Source organism: Mustelus asterias, chromosome 10, assembly GCF_964213995.1.
Source record: "Mustelus asterias chromosome 10, sMusAst1.hap1.1, whole genome shotgun sequence".
Classification (NCBI taxonomy): Eukaryota; Metazoa; Chordata; class Chondrichthyes; order Carcharhiniformes; family Triakidae; genus Mustelus; species Mustelus asterias.
In genome coordinates this window covers 108,434,456-108,455,231 of record NC_135810.1, presented here as the reverse complement: position 1 = coordinate 108,455,231, position 20,776 = coordinate 108,434,456, and the positions used below count along the sequence as shown (strand labels likewise).

At 45.2% G+C, this 20,776-nt stretch overlaps 1 protein-coding gene and 1 non-coding gene across 2 annotated transcripts in view; one reads left to right on the top strand and one right to left on the bottom strand.

Annotated features, from left to right (window-relative positions):
- gabrb3 (gamma-aminobutyric acid type A receptor subunit beta3) overlaps positions 1-20,776 on the top strand; it is a 359,120-nt gene that overhangs the window by 144,455 nt on the left and 193,889 nt on the right. The gene's annotated exons all lie outside the window — the stretch shown is intronic.
- On the bottom strand, positions 15,851-15,922 carry trnae-cuc (transfer RNA glutamic acid (anticodon CUC)). The gene has a single exon. It is a non-coding gene; the product is annotated as a tRNA-Glu (tRNA).

Sequence of the window (20,776 nt, the reverse complement as noted above, 5' to 3'; positions counted from 1 at the left end):
AGTTCGAGTTCATGGAATAACAGAGACAGTAGCAGCGTGGATATGGGTGTTTAAGGTAGGTTTGCCATGATAAATTGTCCATTAGTGACAGGGGGTTCAGCATGGTAAATATATATAGGGTTGCAGGGATAGGGCCTGGGTGGGATTGTTGTCGGTGCAGGCTCAATGGGCCAAGTGGCCTCCTTCTGCACTGTAGAGATTCTATGATTCTATTCTATTCTATGATATGAATTTGGCTGAGTGATAGGAAATAGGGAGTTGTGATTAAATGTTGTTTTTCAGACTGGAGGAAGGTTTATAGCGGAGATACCTAGGAGTTGTAGTTAGAACCCTGCTTCTTCCTGATATATATATATGTTAATGAGGAGATTCACTCGGTTGATTCCGGAGTTGAGAGGGTTGGTTTATGAGGAGAGACTGAGTAGACTGAGGCTATACTCATTGGAATTCAGAAGAATGAGGAGAGATCTTATAGAAACATATAAGATCATGAAGGGAATAGATAAGATAGAAGCAGGGAAGTTGTTTCCACAGGCGGGTGAAACTAGACCTAGGGGGCAAGTTAAGGGGGAGTAGATTTAGGACTGAATTGAAGAGGAACTTCTTCACACAAAGGGTTGTGAATCTGTGGAATTCCCTGCCCAGTGAAGCAGTTGAGGCTACCTCATTGAATGTTTTTAAGGCAAGAATTGATAAATTTTTGAACAGTAAAGGAATTAAGGGCTATGGTGAGTGGACAGGTAAGTGAAGATGAGTCCTCGAAAAGATCAGCCATGATTTTATTGAATGGCGGGGCAGGCTCAAGGGGCCAGATGGCCTACTCCTGCTCCTAGTTCTTACGTTCTTATGTTCTTATGACCTAGACCTTGGTGAACAGGACACAATTTCAAACTTTGCCAGCAATGCAAAGCTTGGAGGTTTTGTGAACTGTGAAGAGTTTGGAGCTTGGAAGTTTTGTGAACTCTGTGAATCTCAAGAGGACATGGGTTAGTGAAATGGGGGACATGTGACAGGAAATTTAATCCAGAGAAGTTCATTTTGGTAGTGAGTGTAATTATCTGGGAAAGGAGAGGTTAGTAGGAAGAGGCAGAATAAAATAAAGGGTACAATCCTAAAGAGATGCAAGAGTAGTGAGACCTAGGTATGTATGTGTATAATTCATTGAAGTTGGCAGGACAGGTTGAGAAGGTGGGTAATAAGGAATGCAACATTCCAGGATTTATTAATCGGGGTATCGAGTACAAAAGATCTTTCTATGCTCTAGTTTCTGTGAGTAGTAACATCTTAGTGTGGTACAGATTGCAATATATTTAAACCTACATTTGGCAATGGCAGCAGTGGCATATTAAGCTGATCTTTGGCCCCTCTACGATAGCAGGTTGCAAAAGTCCTGCACTCCCTGTTTAACAGAGGAATTGCAAATTGGCACCCTTGAGTAAGCCATTCTGTCACATTAGCATCAGAGAGATCCCAATCCAATGTTATAGTGACATACTGGTAATAACATCAAGGCAAATTAGAGGGTACAGATTTTGAAAATTCATGTAAAGCGTGCACTATCAACTCGAACGACCACTGAGGCTCTCTCTGGATCATCTAAAGTCAAAATTATCCTCAGTGGAGTTTGAAAAGGAAGTATGATATATAGTGTATAAAGGTACCTGTCACAGTACAGCTGCATGTGCCGGGGCATCTCCTGATGTGGCACAGCGTTGGAAGACTCCCAGAGTTTGAGGGTTTGGAAATCCACACACTGGCACTTGTCTGGGATGATGAAGTATGGGTCAACAGGGCACTTGGGTCGCCCTGCCTGCTCAGTGTTGCATTTGCAATATATCACATCGTACTTGGTGCGACAACCATGGCTTAGTCGCTAGCAGCAAGTTGGAGTCAAGTCCCTATCTAAGGCATGAGCAAAAATCAAGGCTGACACTCTGGCGCAGTGCTGAAGGAGTGCTGCACAATCAGAGGTGCCGCCTTTTCAATAAGAGTTTGTTTGATTTCTTATTATCTGTGATCAAGATGGTTTGATATGTGGAGGGATGTGCGTTTTTATATTCTTGCGATTGCCCAATTTGAATAACCACGGCAGCAAACTTTTTGTGAGTTAAAAAAGGTTATTTATTATCCCACACTTTTGCCCGAGGTTTAAATTCCTTTCTCAGTCGACTGGCACACACTTTCACCCATACAAAAAATAGATATAGATGAAGAAAAAAAAATTACATCTCAGAATTATTTGAGTCCTTTTCATCAGTAGGCTTGTAGTTTCTTAGATATGTTGATGTTTTGGTTAGAGTGAATGCCTTGGAAAGCAATGATCTTTCAGTAAGCTACGAGGCTTCTTGAGTAGTTGAAGTGCCAAGCAATTGGTTCTCAGGTGAACTTGAAATTACAACAGGTTGGGGAGAGTCTTTCTCCCACTTTCAAGGTGTGGCTGTTTATTGCATTGGCTGTTTAGTTGACTGCAGCTGGTTTGATAGTTTTCTGCTGGTCTCCCTGTCTCTGCCAACCTGATTCTTGCTGTTTTTAAAAGCCGGCAACAAACATGGATGTCTCACCCACACGACCTATTACAAGTCGGCACGGTGGCACAGTGGTTAGCACTGCTGCCTCACAGCACCAGGAGCCCAAGTTCGATTCCCGACTGGAGTCACTGTGTGGAGTTCGCACATTTTCCCCGTCTCTCCGTGGGTTCCTCCAGGTGCTCTGATTTTCTCCCACAGCCCAAAGATGTGCAGTTTAGGTTGATTGGACATGGTAAATTGACCTTTAGTGTCAGTGGGATTAGAAGGGAAATACGTGGGGTTATGGTGTCAGGGCCTGGGTGGGATTGTTGTTGGTGCAGGCTCGATGGGCCAAATGGACTCTTTCTGCATTGTAGGGATTCTATGTTTCTATGAAGTTCGAGTTCCTTTTCCAAGTAAGATGGTGTGCTGGACGATAAACATCCTGTGTTGTGGCTTTTCACACTTTGAAAGCTTGAGACAGCCAAGGTCTTTGCATTTGGATGAGGAGCCATCACAATACAATAAGAGGTTGATGGGATCCATTTCACATTCATCTAATACCCAGTGAGATGTAATGCCCCTGATGGGACCCTTAGGGTGGCACGGTGGCACAGTGATTAGCACTGCTGCCTCACAGCTCCAGGGACCTGGATTCAATTCCAGTCCTGGGTGATTGTCTGTGTGGAATTTGTATGTCCTCCCCGTGTCTGTGTGGGTTTCCTCCAGGTGCTCCGGTTTCTCCCACAGTTCAAAGATGTGCAGGTTTGGTGGATTGGCCATGCTAAATTGCCCCTTAGTGCCCCAAGATATCTAGGTTAGATGAATTGATCATGGTAAATGTGTGGGGTTACAGGACAGAGGTACAGGACATGGGTAGGGGACAGAGCCGTGGTAAGATAATCTGTCAGAAAGTTGGTGTCGATGCGATGGGTTTCAGGGTCTCTTCTGCACTGGAGGGATTCTATGATTCTACGGTGAAATTTGGAAAGGGGAGGGGGGCGATTTTGCCATCCTGTCCGCCATGGGAATCGTATCAGGCGGAGGGGGTGGACCACGCAAAGGTCCATTGACCTGGGGCGGGACTTTCCAACTTTGGGGCAAGCGTGTCCGGAAAATCCCGCCCCAGTTGTCCGAAAATTACATTGTCTGTAGGTTTTGGTCTATCCTGAAACAATGCGCAGTGTGAATCTCACAAGTGGCTGTGATATTCCTTCACTCAGGGAAATATTGGCCGCAGATTCTACCGTCTACAGTTCAAATGCCAAAAGTCACGTGTATGTGCTGCAGCCACCTTAACAGCATTTATAGCTTTCAACCCTGGAATACCGTAGTGCTTGTACTGGACAAGACAGACATGACTGTGGCCCCATCGGCCTGTTTAGATGTATGTAAAAGATCCCATTGCACATCCTGAAAAGGCAGTGGAACCAAGAACAAAGAACAAAGAAAATTACAGCACAGGAACAGGCCTTTGGCCCTCCAAGCCTGCACCGACTATGCTGCTTGACTTAACTAAAACCCCCTATGCTTCCAGGGACCATATCCCTCTATTCCCATCTCATTCATGTACTTGTCAAGACACCCCTTAAAAGTCACTACCGTATCCGCTTCCACTACCTCCCCCGGCAATGAGTTCCAGGCACCCACCACTCTCTGTGTAAAAAATCTGTCTTGTACATCTCTTTTAAAACTTTTCCCTCGCACCTTAAACCTATGCCCCCTAGTAATTGACTCTTCCACCCTGGGAAAAAGCTTCTGACTATCCACTCTGTCCATGCCTCTCATAATCTTGTAGACTTCTATCTGGTCTCCCCTCAACCTCCGTCGCTCCAGTGAGAACAAACCAAGTTTCTCCAACCTCTCCTCATAGCTAATGCCCTCCATACCAGACAACATCCTGGTAAATCTTTTCTGTACCCTCTCCAAAGCCTCCACATCCTTCTGGCAGTGCGGTGACCAGAATTGAACACTATATTCCAAGTGCGACCTCACTAAGGTTCTATAAAGCGTCAACATGACTTGCCAATTTTTAAACTCAATACCCCGGCCGATGAAGGCAAGCATGCCGTATGCCTTCTTGATTACCTTCTCCACCTGCATTGCCACTTTCAGTGACCTGTGTACCTGTACACCCAGATCACTTTGCCTATCAATACTCCTAAGGGTTCTGCCATTTACTGTATATTTCCTATCTGTATTTGACCTTCCAAAATGCATTACCTCACATTTGTCCGGATGAAACTCTATCTGCCATCTCTCCGCCCAAGTCACCAACTGATCTATATCCTGCTGTATCCTCTGATGGTCCTCATCGCTATCCGCAAATCCACCAAGAACAAAGAACAAAGAACAAAGAACAGTACAGCACAGGGAAACAGGCCCTTCAGCCCTCCAAGCCTGTGCCGCTCCTTGGTCCAACTAGACCAATCGTTTGTATCCCTCCATTCCCAGGCTGCTCATGTGACTATCCAGGTAAGTCTTAAACGATGTCAGCGTGCCTGCCTCCACCACCCTACTTGGCAGCGCATTCCAGGCCCCCACCACCCTCTGTGTAAAAAACATCCCTCTGATGTCTGAGTTATACTTCGCCCCTCTCAGCCTGAGCCCGTGACCCCTCGTGATCGTCACCTCCGACCTGGGAAAAAGCTTCCCACTGTTCACCCTATCTATACCCTTCATAATCTTGTATACCTCTATTAGATCTCCCCTCATTCTCCGTCTTTCCAAGGAGAACAACCCCAGTCTACCCAATCTCTCCTCATAGCTAAGACCCTCCATACCAGGCAACATCCTGGTAAACCTTCTCTGCACTCTCTCCAATGCCTCCACGTCCTTCTGGTAGTGCGGCGACCAGAACTGGACGCAGTACTCCAAATGTGGCCTAACCAGCGTTCTATACAGCTGCATCATCAGACTCCAGCTTTTATACTCTATACCCCGTCCTATAAAGGCAAGCATACCATATGCCTTCTTCACCACCTTCTCCACCTGTGTTGCCACCTTCAAGGATTTGTGGACTTGCACACCTAGGTCCCTCTGTGTTTCTATACTCCTGATGACTCTGCCATTTATTGTATAACTCCTCCCTACATTATTTCTTCCAAAATGCATCACTTCGCATTTATCCGGATTAAATTCCATCTGCCACCTCTCCGCCCAATTTTCCAGCCTATCTATATCCTGCTGTATTGCCCGACAATGCTCTTCGCTATCCGCAATTCCAGCCATCTTCGTGTCATCTGCAAACTTGCTGATTACACCAGTTACACCTTCTTCCAAATCATTTATATATATCACAAATAGCAGAGGTCCTAGTACAGAGCCCTGCGGAACACCACTGGTCACAGACCTCCAGCCAGAAAAAGACCCTTCGACCACTACCCTCTGTCTCCTATGGCCAAGCCAGTTCTCCACCCATCTAGCCACTTCTCCTTGTATCCCATGAGCCTTAACCTTCTTAACCAACCTGCCATGTGGGACTTTGTCAAATGCCTTACTGAAATCCATATAGACGACATCCACGGCCCTTCATCAACCGTTTTTGTCACTTCCTCAAAAAACTCCACCAAATTTGTAAGGCACGATCTCCCTCTTACAAAAATTCTGTTTGTGAACAGAATTCCCACTCACCTGAAGAAGGGGCTTGCAGCTCCGAAAGCTTGTGTGGCTTTTGCTACCAAATAAACCTGTTGGACTTTAACCTGGTGTTGTTAAACTTCTTACTGTCTTTGACCGAGCCAGTTTTGTATCCACCTTGCCAGCTCACCTCTGATCCCATGCGACTTCACCTTCTGCACCAGTCTGCCATGAGGGACCTTGTCAAAGGCCTTACTGAAGTCCATGTAGACAACATCCACTGCCCTACCCTCATCAATCATCCTCGTCACTTCCTCGAAAATCTCGATCAAGTTTGTGAGACACGACCTCCCCTTCACAAAACCATGTTGCCTCTCACTAATACATCCACTTATTTCCAAGTGGCAATAAATCCTGTCTCCAATAATTTCCCTACCACTGATGTAAGGCTCACCGGCCAGTAATTACCTGAATTATTCTTGCTACCCTTCTTAAACAAAGGAACAACATTGGCTATTCTCCAATCCTCTGGGACCTCCCCTGTAGCCAGTGAGGATACAAAGATTTCTCTCAAGGCCCCAGCAATTTCCTCTCTTGCCTCTCTCCGTATTCTGGGGTATATCCCATCAGGCCCTGGAGACTTGTCTACCTTGATGTTTCTCAAGAACCCCAATACCTCCTCCTTTTTGATCTCAACATGACTCAAACTATCTACACATCCTTTCCCAGACTCATCATCCACCGAGTCCTTCCCTTTGGTGAATACTGACGCAAAGTACTCATTTAATACCTCGCCCATTTCCTCTGGCTCCACACATAGATTCCCTCCCTTGTCCTTGAGTCGGCCAACCCTCTTCCTGGCTACCCTCTTGCTCTTTATATATGTGTAAAAAGCCTTGGGATTTTCCTTAATCCTGCTGGCCAATGCTTTTTCATGACCCCTTTTAGCTCTTTTTACTCCTTGCTTAAGTTTCTTTCTACTTTCCTTGTATTACACACTTGCTTCGTGTGTTCCCAGCCTCCTGGCTTTGACAAATGCTTCCTTTTTCTCTTTGACTAGGCTCACAATATCTCTCATTATCCAAGGTTCCCAAAACTTGCCATACTTATCCTTCATCCTTACAGGAATGTGCTGGTCCTGAATCCCTATCAACTTACACTTGAAAGCCTCCCACATGCCAGATGTTGATTTGCCCTCAAACATCTGCCCCCAATCTACATTCTTCAGTTCCTGCCTAATATTGTTGTAATTAGCCTTCCCCCAATTTAGCATCTTAACTTGAGGACTACACTTATCTTTACCCATCAGTACCTTAAAGCTTACTGAATTGTGGTCACTGTTCCCGAACTGCTCCCCTACTGAAACATCGACCACCTGGCCGGGCTCATTCCCCAACACCAGGTTCAGTATGGCCCCTTCCCTAGTTGGACTATCGACATACTGTTTCAGGAAGCCCTCCTGGATGCTCCTTACAAACTCTGCCCCATCCACGCCCCCAGTCCTAAGTGAGTCCCAGTCAATATAGGGGAAATTAAAATCTCCCACCACAACAACCCTGTTACTTTTACACCTTGCCTAAATCTGCCTACACATCTGTTCCTCAATCTTTGGGTGGCCTATAGTAAACCCCTTCTTTGAAGGGTCTTTGAATATTCTTAAGGAAGAGGTGAATAGATTCTTGGTAGCCATGATGTGGAGATGCCAGCGTTGGACTGGAGTGGGCACAGTAAGAAGTCTCACAACACCAGGTTAAAGTCCAACAGGTTTATTTGGAATCACAAGCTTTTGGAGCACTGCTCCTTCATCAGGTGAGTGGAGGTAGGTTCACAAACACGGCAAATATAGGCAAAGGCACAAGTGCAAGATAATTAGAGATTGGAATGTGAAAAATGGTTCGAATGAGAGTCTTTGCAGGTAATCAAGTCTTTACAGTGTGAGTGGAGAGAGGGATAATTCTTGGTCAGCCGGGGAATGGTGGGTTATCAGGGGTAGGCAGGTTGCAGATTTGGGTTTACAATCAGATCAGCCATGATCTTATTAAATGTCAGGGCAGGCTTGAGGGGCCGAGTGGCCTGCACCTGCTCCTTCTTTCCATGTACTATTTCGAAGGAAATCAGAGGAGCTCTCTCCAGTGTCCTGGCCAATATCTGTCCCTCAATCAAACCACCAAAATCGATTATGTGGTTGTAATCATTTTGCTGTTCTGGGAGCTTGCTATGTGTAAATTAACTACTGAGTTTCCTACATTACGACAGTGACTGCACTTCAAAAGGACTTCATTGTCTATGAAGTGCTTTGAAATGTGAAGAGTGCTATATTAAATGCGAGTATTTCAGGACATTTCTTATTAGTCCATGCCGAAAGCTGCTTTGAAAAGACTACAGTAAGAAGTCTCACAACACCAGGTTAAAGTACAACAGGTTTATTTGGTAGCAAATACCATAAGCTTTCGGAGCACTGCTCCTTCGTCAGATGGAGTGGAGCAGTGCTCCGAAAGCTTATGGTATTTGCTACCAAATAAACCTGTTGGACTTTAACCTGGTGTTGTGAGACTTCTTACTGTGTTCACCCCAGTCCAACGCCGGCATCTCCACATCTTGAAAAGACTAACCAGGGAATTTTCCCGTCCTGCCCGGCACGGGGAATCGTAGCAGACGGGATGACGGACCATGCAAAGATCCGTTGACTTGGGCGGGATTTTCCAGTTTTGGCGTGAGCGTGGCCAGAAAATCCCACCCTCAAGGTGTGATCTTACTGCGCGCTCCCGCTGCAGCGAAGACGGAGAATTTAGCATCAAGCCAAATCTCTGTTCACTGCAGTGGAATGGGAAAATCCCACCAGTGTAAACGGTCTGAAAATTCCGGCCTAAATGAGGATTTTACGCTAGAACATTTTCACAACCCTAGGGCTGCATGACTTTACATAGGATGCAGTTTGTTGCATAGAACAGCTCCTGGTCAGGATGTTACCTCTTGTGAACATTGTAATACCAGTCAAACATTTATTTATTAGCCACAAGTCGGCTTACAGTAACACAGCAATGAAGTTACTGTGAAAATCCCCTAGTCGCCACACTCCAGTGCCTGTTTGGGTACACTGAGGGAGAATTTAGCATGGCCAATGCACGTAACCAGCACATCTTTGGATTGTGGGAGGAAACCGGAGCACCCGGAGGAAACCCACGCAGACATGGGGAGAATGTGCAGACTCTGCACAGACAGTGACCCAAGCCAGGAATCGAGCGATGGGTCTCTGGCGCTGTGAGGCAGCAGTACTAACCACTGTGCCACCGTGTCGCCCATTGACATTGTTAGAAGTATGGACTGTTCAGCTTAACAGTAGCAGTTGGGTAACAGATAAACTTATTGTAATTGGCAGAGCAATGCTGTTTCAGGTTAAAGGTGCATGTAAAAGTTCATTACCAAAAGAAGCAAGTAAATAGTTATAATTTCAGAAGCCGAATCCTGCCCATAGTCTGAGAAAGTCGTCCAAACTTGCAGCATATTATTGGAAGAGTTCCAGAAATCAGCTTGCTGCTTTTTTTGACTCTCGTGTGCATTGGTCATTTAATCACATTCATGTCCATTAGGCACTTCCTTTGTGTAATTAAGTAAAGTGTTGAGTTCTGACTATTTATTTTTATTGTCTACTTTGACTCAGACTACTTTCTGAAACCCAGAGAGTGGTAGGAATGTGGAGCTCGCTACCATATGGTGTTGATCAGTCAAATCGTTTAGATTCATTCCAGGATCCTGCTCTGACTCTCGGTTAAGCAACGTCTCAATTTTAAAATTCCCATCCTTGGTTTAGAAATCCCACCATGCCTTCATCCCTCCAGATCTCTGCAATCTCCTCCAACCCCATTACCCACCTCCCACCCTCCCGAAATATCTGCATTCATCTAGTTTTCACAATTTTAGTTGCTCTATTATTGGAGGCCGTGTCTTCGGCTAGCGAGGATGGAATTCCCTTTGTAAAACTCTCCACTCCTCTACCTCATAGAGTCATAGAGGTTTACAGCAGGGAAACAGGCCCTTTGGCCCAACTTGTCCATGCTGCCCATTTTTTAAACCCCTAAGATCGTCCCAATTGCCCGCATTTGGCCCATATCCTTCTATACCCATCTTACTGTCCATGTAACTGTCCAAACGCTTTTTAAAAGACAAAATTGTACCTGCCTCTACTACTATCTCTGGCAGTTCGTTCCAGACACTCACCACCCTCTGCATGAAAAGATTGCCCCTCTGGACCCTTTTGTATCTCTCCCCTCTCCCCTTAAACCTATGTCCTCTAGTTTTAGACTCCCCTAACTTTGGGAAAAGATATTGACTATCTAGCTGATCTATGTCCTTCATTATTTTACAGACCTCTATAAAATCTATGCTCCAGAGAAAAAAGTCCCAGTCTATCCAGCCTCTCCTTATAACTCAAACCATCAAGTCCTGGTAGCATCCTGGTAAATCTTTTCTGCACTCTTTCTAGTTTAATAATATCCTTTCTATAATAGGGTGACCAGAACTGTACACACTATTCCAAGTATGGCCTGACCAATGTCTTGTACAAACAAGACATCCCAACTCCTGTATTCAATGTTCTGACCAATGAAAGCAAGCATGCTAAATGCCTTCTTCACCACTCTGTCCACCTCTCCTTCTGCCTTCAACATTCCTTAAAACTTCCATCTTAGACCAAACTTTGGGACAGCTTTGGGGCGGCACAGTTGCACAGTGGTTAGCACTGCTGCCTTACAATGCTAGGAACCCGGGTTCGATTCCCAGCTTGGGTCTCTGTCTGTGTGGAGTTTGCATGTTCTCCCTGTGTCTGCGTGGGTTTCCTCCCAGTCCTCCACTTTCCTCCTACAGTCCAAAGATGTGCAGGTTAGGTGAATTGGCCGTGCTAAATTTTCTCTTGGTGTCCCAGGAATTGTAGGTTAGGGTGAATCAGTGGGGTAAATACCTGGGGTTACGGGAAAGGGTGGGGAGCCTGAGTAAGATGCTCTGTCGGAGAGTCAGTGCAGACTTAATGGGCTGAATGGCCTGCTTCTGTACTCTATGGATTCTATGAACTGTTCTAATCTCACCTTGTGTGATTCAGTGCCAGTTTCTGCTTGCATTACTCCTGTGAAGTGTTTTGGGACATTCTATCGTTAAAGGTGCTGCTTAAGTACAAATTGTTGCCATTGGGAAACCAAATATATAGATGGGAGAGAAAGGAATAGAAGGTGATGTCAAGAGGTTTAGATGCAGAGGGTTATGTGGAGCATAAACACTGGCTCCTCTCCCTACTGCCAAGCAGTTGAACAAGGAAAACCACTGGCCTTACTCATCACTGCACAAAGTTGACTGGTGGATGCCACCTTTCAACAATCAAGAACTGGGTGCCGTGAGTTTCTCGTGCACGGCTAACTTTATCTCGAGGGTAGGACTTTATTAAGGACTTCATCATGCTAATGAGAATTCATGGCATGCAAGTATGCTCCAAGTATGACTCCAAAAACAGGCAGGTGTAGTGTTCAACACATTGGCAAACGCATCACTAACTTTGTCTCTGCATTTAAGGGGCGTCTTGAAGTACATGAATGAGATGGGAATAGAGGGATATGGTCCCCGGAAGGGTAGGGGGTTTTAGTTAAGTCAGGCAGCATGGTCGGTGCAGGCTTGGAGGGCTGAAGGGCCTGTTCATAAGAACATAAGAAATAGGAGCAGGAGTAGGCCAGCTAGCCCCTCGAGCCTGCCCCGCCATTCAATAAGATCATGGCTGATCTGACGTGGATCAGTACCACTTACCCGCCTGATCCCCATAACCCTTAATTCCCTTACCGATCAGGAATCCATCCATCCACGCTTTAAACATATTCAGCGAGGTAGCCTCCACCACCTCAGTGGGCAGAGAATTCCAGAGATTCACCACCCTCTGGGAGAAGAAGTTCCTCCTCAACTCTGTCTTAAACCGACCCCCCTTTATTTTGAGGCTGTGTCCTCTAGTTTTAACTTCCTTACTAAGTGGAAAGAATCTCTCCGCCTCCACCCTATCCAGCCCCCGCATTATCTTCTAAGTCTCCATAAGATCCCCCCTCATCCTTCTAAACTCCAACGAGTACAAACCCAATCTCCTCAGCCTCTCCTCATAATCCAAACCCCTCATCTCCGGTATCAACCTGGTGAACCTTCTCTGCACTCCCTCCAATGCCAATATATCCTTCCTCATATAAGGGGACCAATACTGCACACAGTATTCCAGCTGCGGCCTCACCAATGCCCTGTACAGGTGCATCAAGACATCCCTGCTTTTATATTCTATCCCCCTCGCGATATAGGCCAACATCCCATTTGCCTTCTTGATCACCTGTTGTACCTGCAGACTGGGCTTTTGCGTCTCATGCACAAGGACCCCCAGGTCCCTTTGCACGGTAGCATGTTTTAATTTGTTTCCATTGAGATAGTAATCCCATTTGTTATTATTTCCTCCAAAGTGTATAACCTCGCATTTCTCAACGTTATACTCCATTTGCCATATCCTCGCCCACTCACTCAGCCTATCCAAATCTCTCTGCAGATCTTCTCCGTCCTCCACACGATTCACTTTTCCACTTATCTTTGTTCCTGTGCTGTAATTTTCTTTGTTCTTTGTTCTATCTCAACCTGCCATCAGAAATGGAGATTTCACATCCCAACTAATTCAGTCACCCCACACATCACATTTTGTGCTCTTGTGGGCTCCATAAAACCCACCTCCATCTCCGCCTGCAGTCTGCCCCCATTGTGAAATAAATGCATTCTGCTTGTCATTCTGGTCATCTCGACAAGAAAGAAGAAAACATTACCAAGAGGGAGAAAGGCGTGATGTTCGAAGAGCAACAGTCCAAAGTTAAATATACTTCTGGGGACATCTATTATGCAACCTAGATATAGATGTGTTTTGGTTAACACAGCAGCAACCAAATCAAAGACACATATTTACTTGATGCAACCAATAAAACACAGCAATTTTATTACCCTAGCACTAATCATCATGGCTCATGCTTCAACACAAAGACTGAAAAATAAATAGTCCAAAACGTTAAAGTCTTCCACACGATATGTGACCACAGTGCAGTTTTACATATAGATAACACATGTCGCCGTGGTCATTTAGTTGTATGTGATACATAGGTACTTCAGTAACACATGGAATCATAGGCCCAGATTTACGTCCCCGGGTCATGTCCACACGGTTGAGAGATATTCTGGACCTTTAAAAATCTCTGCCTGTAGATTGCATTTTTATTTGGGTGGGGGTGGGAGGGGGGGAGGTTGTGGGAGTCAGTCTGAAAGAGGAACCGGGGCGGGCGGCTCCGCGATGTGGAGACTGGTGGGTGTGGAGGCTGGCTGGGTGCAATGCCAGCCTCAATGCCCAGGCACTGTGTTTAAATAAATAAAAATTATATCAAACAAACAATAGCCCTCCAGGCCCCAACCCCTCTCATGACCCCACACATTCCCTAAGCCCCATCCAAGCCAACCTACATCAACCCATTGCCCCAATCAACCCCCAGGGCTCCTGACACCCCCTATTCCAACCAATGCCCCCATCTAACCCCCATGGTTGCTCACATCCCCTGTGCCAAACTAGGCCCCTCTGACCACCATATTTTTCCATACCCTGATCCATATCCTTCTGCATACTGTCTATTGCCCCATATCACCTATGACAACTTCATGACAATTCATGCTATTCTATGCACCCCGTCTACCACTTTGCCCTTACCCCCTCCATGCCAACTCATTTATTATCCTTGGATAGGCCCTTGATGACTTCAACATTTCCTGGACAGCTTTGACAGCTAGACAGCTCTTTAACAGTTCCTTGACAGCTGGAAAGTTGTTTATCATTCATTATCAGCTGTATGGCTCCTTTACAGCATGGACAAGTCTTTAATAGTTCTTTGACAGTTGGACAGTTCCTTGACAGCTGGAAAGCTGTTAATAATTCATTATCAGCTGTATGGTTCCTTTATAGCATGGACAAGTCTTTAACAGTTCTTTGACAGCTGGATAGTTCTTTGTGCATAAAAAATGCATGATCATGTTCACTTTTAATAATCCCAAAGGATGCCTTACTTCTCTCAAATGTGTCCCGGACCGTATCCAAAGGGGTACATTACTCTCCAAAGAAGTACCCTGGCTTTCCAAATGAGTACACCAAGTTTAGACCACCTCTTGTCTGGTGTAATCAGCACATTCAATGTTTCACACTCGTGGCCTTCCAAAATCCCACTTCAGTGGGGGGCAGCCAGTGATTTAAAGAACCAGCTGCCTCCATGAATCGTGCATGTGTGAATGCTGGCTTGACTCCCTCCCCCATGAAGATGGGAAATGCCAGGTCCAGCAACAAAAGTGTAGAAATTTTGGAAAGCCTCTCTGTTGTGGTGAAAATCTGGCCCGTTGAGTCTTATAGTGCAGTTAGAGGGTATTTGGCCCATTGTATCTGTGCCAGCTCTTCGCAAGAGCTACCTAAATTGTCCCATGCACTTTCCTTTCCACATAGCTCTGCCAGTTTTTCTTTTCAAGATTTTACCCAACTCCCTTTTGAAAGTGACTACAGAATCTGCTTTTACCATTTGTTCAGGTGGCCCATTCCCGATTGTCAGAATGCGGTGCTTAAAATAAATGCCTCATTTTAAAAAATTAATTTATGGGATGTGGGCATCGTTGGCTGGCCCAGCATTTATTGCCCATCCCTAACTGCCCTCCATTACAGAGGCCATTTGAGAGTCAACCTGCGGGTCTGGAGTGACATGTAGGCCAGACCAGATAAGGACAGCAGATTTCCCTCCCTAAAGGACATAGATTCATAGAGATTTCAACATGGAAACAGGCCCTTTGGCCTTGTCCACGCCACCCAGTTTTTACCACTAAGCTAATCCCAATTGCCCGCATTTGGCCCATATCCCTCTGTACCCTTATTATCCATGTAACTGTCTAAATGTTTTTTAAAAGACAAAATTGTACCTGCCTCTACTACTACCTCTGGCAGCTTGTTCCAGACACTCACTACCCTCTGTGTGAAAAAATTGCCCCTCTGGGCCCTTTTGTATCTCTCCGCTCTCACCTTAAACCTATGCCCTCTAGTTTTAGACTCCCCTACCCTTTGTGAAAAGATGTTGACTATCTACCTTATCTATGACCCACATTAGTGAACCAAATGGGTTTTTATGTCAATCGACAGTAGTTTCATGGTCATAATTAGAGTTTTCATTCCAGATTTTTTATTGAATTCAAATTCCACCATCTGCCATGGTGGGATTCGAACCCGGGTCCTCCAAGCACTACCCGGATTTTCTGGATTACTTGTTGAGTGATAATATCACTACGCCATTGATTCTCATTCTTTTGCCAATTACCGTAAAATTGTCTGGACAGAGCAGTTGCACAAACATAGAATCATAAAATCACAGAATCCCTACAGTGCAGAAGGAGGCCATTCGGCCCATCAAATCTGCACTGACCATAATCCCACCCCGGCCCTATTCCAGTAACCCCACATATTTACCCTGCTAATCCCCTGACACTCGGGTCAATTTAGCATGGCCAATCAACCTAACCCGTGCATCTTTACAGTGTGGGAGGAAACCGGAACAATCGGGGGAAACCCACACAGACACGGGGAGAATATGCAAACTCCACACAGACAGTGACCCCAAGCTGGGAATCGAACCCAGGTCCCTGGCGCTGTGAGGCAGCAGTGCTAACCACTGTGCCACCGTGCCACCCATAAATTTGTTTTCCCTGACCGGGAATCGAACCCAGGCCACGGCAGTGAGAGCGCCGAACCCTAACCACTAGACCACCAGGGAAGTCATATAATCAGCTCTGTTGAGTCCCTTTCTTTATTGAGAAGCCAAGATGAATGTTCAAGGTCCAAAGTACAAGACAGCACTGCTCGTGAGTGTGGAGAGAAGATAAACTAAATCGAGCATCCCAGTGTATAAGTATTACCAGCGTGGGTTCAGTTAGTTGAAGTAAGAAGTAAATCCTGAGAGAAATGATGCATTGAAGTGGGATATAATATGATGTGTGGATTTCAGGAGGAGGTGTTAGAGCATAGATGTTGCTGGAATCAGAAGAAACAAGGATTAAAGTTCAGTGCAATGATTGCCATTGTGGTCTCACTGGTAAAAGGTTCTGATAAGAAAAGGGAGATTGGAGGAAGGTAATGAAGAATGGTCAATCCTTATTTTTGGGCAAGCTTTAACTCCAAATCCTGACCTAAGGTTCTGAGCCCAAACTTTGAACTTTGTAACCTTTTCATAGAATCCCAGAATTGTTACAACGCAGATGGAGGCCATTCAGCCCATCATGTCTGCACTGCTTGTCCATATGTGCCATTCTCCTGCCTCCTGGTTAAGTGCATTGACCCAAACAGGCGCCAGAGTGTGGCAACTAGGGGAATTTCACAGTAACTTCATTGCAGCATTAATGTAAGCCTTACTTGTGACCAATAAATATAAATAATAAACCTTTTGATTTGATTTATTATTGTCACATATATTAGTACACAGTGAAAAGTATTGTTTCTTGCATGCTTTACAGAGTATACCATTCATAGAGAAGGAAAGGAGAGGGTGCAGAATGTAGTGTTACAGTCATAGCTAGGGTGTAGATAAAGAACAACTAAATTTAAGGTAGGTCCATTCAAAAGTCTGATGGCAGCAGGGAAGAAGTTGTTCTTGCATCTATTCAAATAAATATCTACTGCCCCTTTGAATGCCTTGAGTGAACCTGCCTCCAGCAGACATCCAGGCAGTGCATTCCAGACCCCAACCATCCGCTGTGCCAGAAGGGTTTGTCCCCCATATCTAACTTTGCAAATCACTTTAAATAATTCTTTGACTCCTGAACACTTTTGTCCTTTCCGTTCTTGTTGACGGAGGCTGGATACCTGAGATGGCTAGGGAGTGGTTCAGAATGATGCCAGGAACATGGACCTGTTTCCTATTCTGGCTGAGGTTGACACAGGCCCAGCCTTCTTGCCCTGCCCCCGAGAGTGGAAGACAATGGCAAGCCACCACTAACAAAGAGCGCTGAGGAGAAGTGGCTACTGGTGAATCATCAGCAGACAAAGGATCCGGCTTTGGCCAGAGAATTGGAATGGAATTTGTTGATGCCATGAAGCACAGGACGAGTGTTTTAGATATTCTGAAAACTGAGCGGCATGGTGGCACAGTGGTTGGCACTGCTGCCTCACAGTGCCAGGGACCCGGGGTCGATTCCGCCCTTGTCTGTGTGGAGTTTGCATGCTCTTCCCATGTCTGCGTGGATTTCCTCCGGGTGCTCCAATTTTCTCCCACAGTCCAAAGATGTGCGGGTTAGGTAGATTGGCCATGCTAAATTACCCCTTAGTGTCAGGGGGATTAGCAGAGTAAATTACGTGGCGTTTCGGGGATAGGGTGGGATTGCTGTCAGTGCAAGCTCGACAGGCCAAATGGGCTCCTTCTGCACTGCAGAGATTCTACGGCTGGAATTTTACCACCCCTCCCATCACGGGAATCAGAGCGGGTGAGAGACAGATAATGGAAAGGTCCATTGACCTTGGATGGGATTTTTCAGTTTGGGGATGAGTGAGGCCATAAAACTCTGTCCTATGATTCTAACTGTTTTACCTGACCTTCAAGTACAATTATATTTATTTAGTGTTTCCTGTAACTTAAGGATGCTTTACAACCGCTGAAGTACTTCTGAAATGTGGTTACTGCAGTAATCTAGGAAGTAATCTACCGTAGTAATCTAGCAACTAACTTTCATCCAAATCATGAGGGGTCTCAATTGGTAAAAGGTTCATGAAGCAGAGGACACCGATACAAGGTGAGTGAAAGATCTAAATGGTGACACGAGGGAATACATTTTGATGCAGCGACTGCTTAGGACCTGGAAATGCATCTCCCTAGAGTCTGGTGGAGGCTTTGGAAAAGGGAATTGGATAAGCATCTGAGAAGAAAGGATGTTGCAGGACGATGTGGAAGGGGCTGAGGAGTAAGAATAACTGCTTCGCTCTCACAGAGAGCCATCATGGAGGCAATGGCTGAATGGCCTCCTTCCATGCTGCAACTGTTTTCTCTGCAAAATCGCTCCTGCGATGAAAGCATGATCAGAAATTCCCAAAATAAGGCAGAGTTCACCAGCTGAAAATTGATTCCAACCACTTTAATTGAATCAATAGTGTTAATCTTCAAATTGGCATGATCGCATTATGTAAACATTTTTTTTTAAATGGGAAAGTGATTCTGAAAAATGACTACATTCATTGGTTGCCAAGAGAGCCTGTTTGGCCTCTGTCAGAGTAAAATAAAAATGATCATTGCTCACAAGACATCAAAAACGTTTAACCCACAGCCAGTAACATTGGATATAAGGCGAGGAAACAAGCCAATCTGCCCTTTGCTTTATGGAAACATAGAAACATAGAAGATAGGAGCAGGAGGAGGCCATTTGGCCCTTTGAGCCTGCTCCGCCATTCATTACGATCGTGGCTGATCGTCCAACTCAATAGCTTAATCCTGCTTTTTCCCGCATAACCTTTGATCCCATTCGCCCCCAAGCGCTATATTTAGCTGCTTCTCGAATACATTTAACGTAAGCCTCATGTAAACTTATGTCGGGAATTATGGCGGCCATTTTGTAGGTAGCAAGTTCTGGAAACCAGCAGTGAGAAGAGTGAGAGGCAACGCTATTTTTGCGAATGGTGTTCTCAGTGAGAGTAGAATGTTCGCTAAAATACAGGGCAAGTTGCTTTCCAGTAATCTGGTGGAGTTAACCTGTCAGCAGCAATAAGAGAGGTAAATCTTAACAGAATGTTTGCTTTGCATGCTTGCCACTCTGAGGGGCATCGTGCAGTAGTTTTGTTTTAGCCGCATTTACAGAAGTTGCTGCAGTAGTTTTGTTTTATTTTACTTTATTTACAGAAGTTGATGGTTTAAATTGCATGGGCTCAGAAATATCAGTGGCTGACAGTTTATTGATGCGAGTAGACATGTGAAGGCAAAGGGTTAAAAGTGCTTGAAGGTGCGTATTAGAGCAGAGTGGTGTAAACCTAATTGCAAGGATCAGTAGGCTGAGCCATTACAGAACAGTGAGACGTTGGGTTGGGAAATAAATGCAATCTATTTGAATGCTTCAAAAGATTTTTAATTAAAATGATAAATCAGAAAAGATCTTTAATTATGTGTCACAGATCCTAGTTGAAATTCTGTGCACAATACCAGCAGCTCAGTAGCTTAATGCATGGCTAATAATTCTAAGGAGTTAAAATCATATATTGAGAATAATGATGAGCTCCTTCTGATCTGATTAAACGTGGTTTGTTAATTGTTGTTTGCTATTTATAGGTGGGAATGAAACATTAAAACAATTTTGCATTTGGTTTCATATGCAATCATTCCCAGTTTATCAAAATAAGCAGCGATCTCATCTTGTTGCCAAGGACTTGTTCCCTAATGCCGCCCACAGAGGTACTCGCTTGTGGGTTGTGTAACCAGTACCTCAGATGACTTTTGCCATTTTCCTTCAGCAGGGAGATTGCTCTGTGACCTTCCACGCTGCGTGCTTTATGCAGGCTGCAAACATTCCATTTGCAGATAATGAGGATTGCACATGCAGTCCTTCTGATCCGTCATTGCTTCCCATTTTCTGCTGGAGCCTTAACAAGTTCTCAACTGGTCGCAGTTGGAAACCCGCAGCGGTGGTGCGCTGTCGGCAGGATCTTACGATCCCACCAGCGTGAACGCCAGCAAGATTTCAGCACGTGTTTAACCAAATTATTGGCGTTTTTTGAAAGAATAACATGCAAGTAGCCCAGTCCATTACGCAAGCCAATCTCCTATCCTTTGACTCCATATACATTTCCCACTACCTCGGAAAAGCAGCCAGCATAATCAAGCACCCTGGGCATACTCTCTTCCCCACCTTATTCGGGATGGCATGGTGGCACAGTGGTTAGCACTGCTGCCTCACAGCGCCAGGGACCTGGGTTCAATTCCCGCTTGGGTTATTGTCTGTGTGGAGTTTGCACGTTCTCCCCGTGTCTGCGTGGGTTTCCTCCGTGTGCTCCAGTTTACTCCCACATTCCGAAAGAAGTGCTGGTCAGGTGCATTGGCCTTGTTAAATTCTCCCTCAGTGCACCTGAGCAGGCGCCGGAGTGTGGCGACGAGGGGATTTTCACAGTAACTTCATTGCGGTTTTAATATAAGCCTACTTGTGACACTAATAAATAAACTTTAAACTTTTTATTCCATTGGGAAAAAGATACAGAAGACTGGGATCATGTACCAACCAACTCAAGATTAGATTCTTCCCTGCTGCCATCAGACTTTTGAATAGACCTATCTTATATCAAGTTGATCTTTCTCAACACCCTATCTGTGACGATAACACTACATTCTGCACCCTCTCCTTTCCGTCTCCCCTATGTACTCTATTAACGATATGTTTTGTTTGTATAGTGCACAAGAAACAATACTTTTCACTGTATACCAATACATGTATGTATGAATGGGTCATTATCTAGTTGGCGGCATGTGACGAGTGGAGTCCCGCACAGGTCTGTACTGGGGCTTCAAACTTTTACCATTTACATCAATGGCTAGATGAGGGAAGCAAAGGCATGGTAGCTAAATTTGCAGATGACACAAAGGGAGGTAGGAAAGTATGTTGTG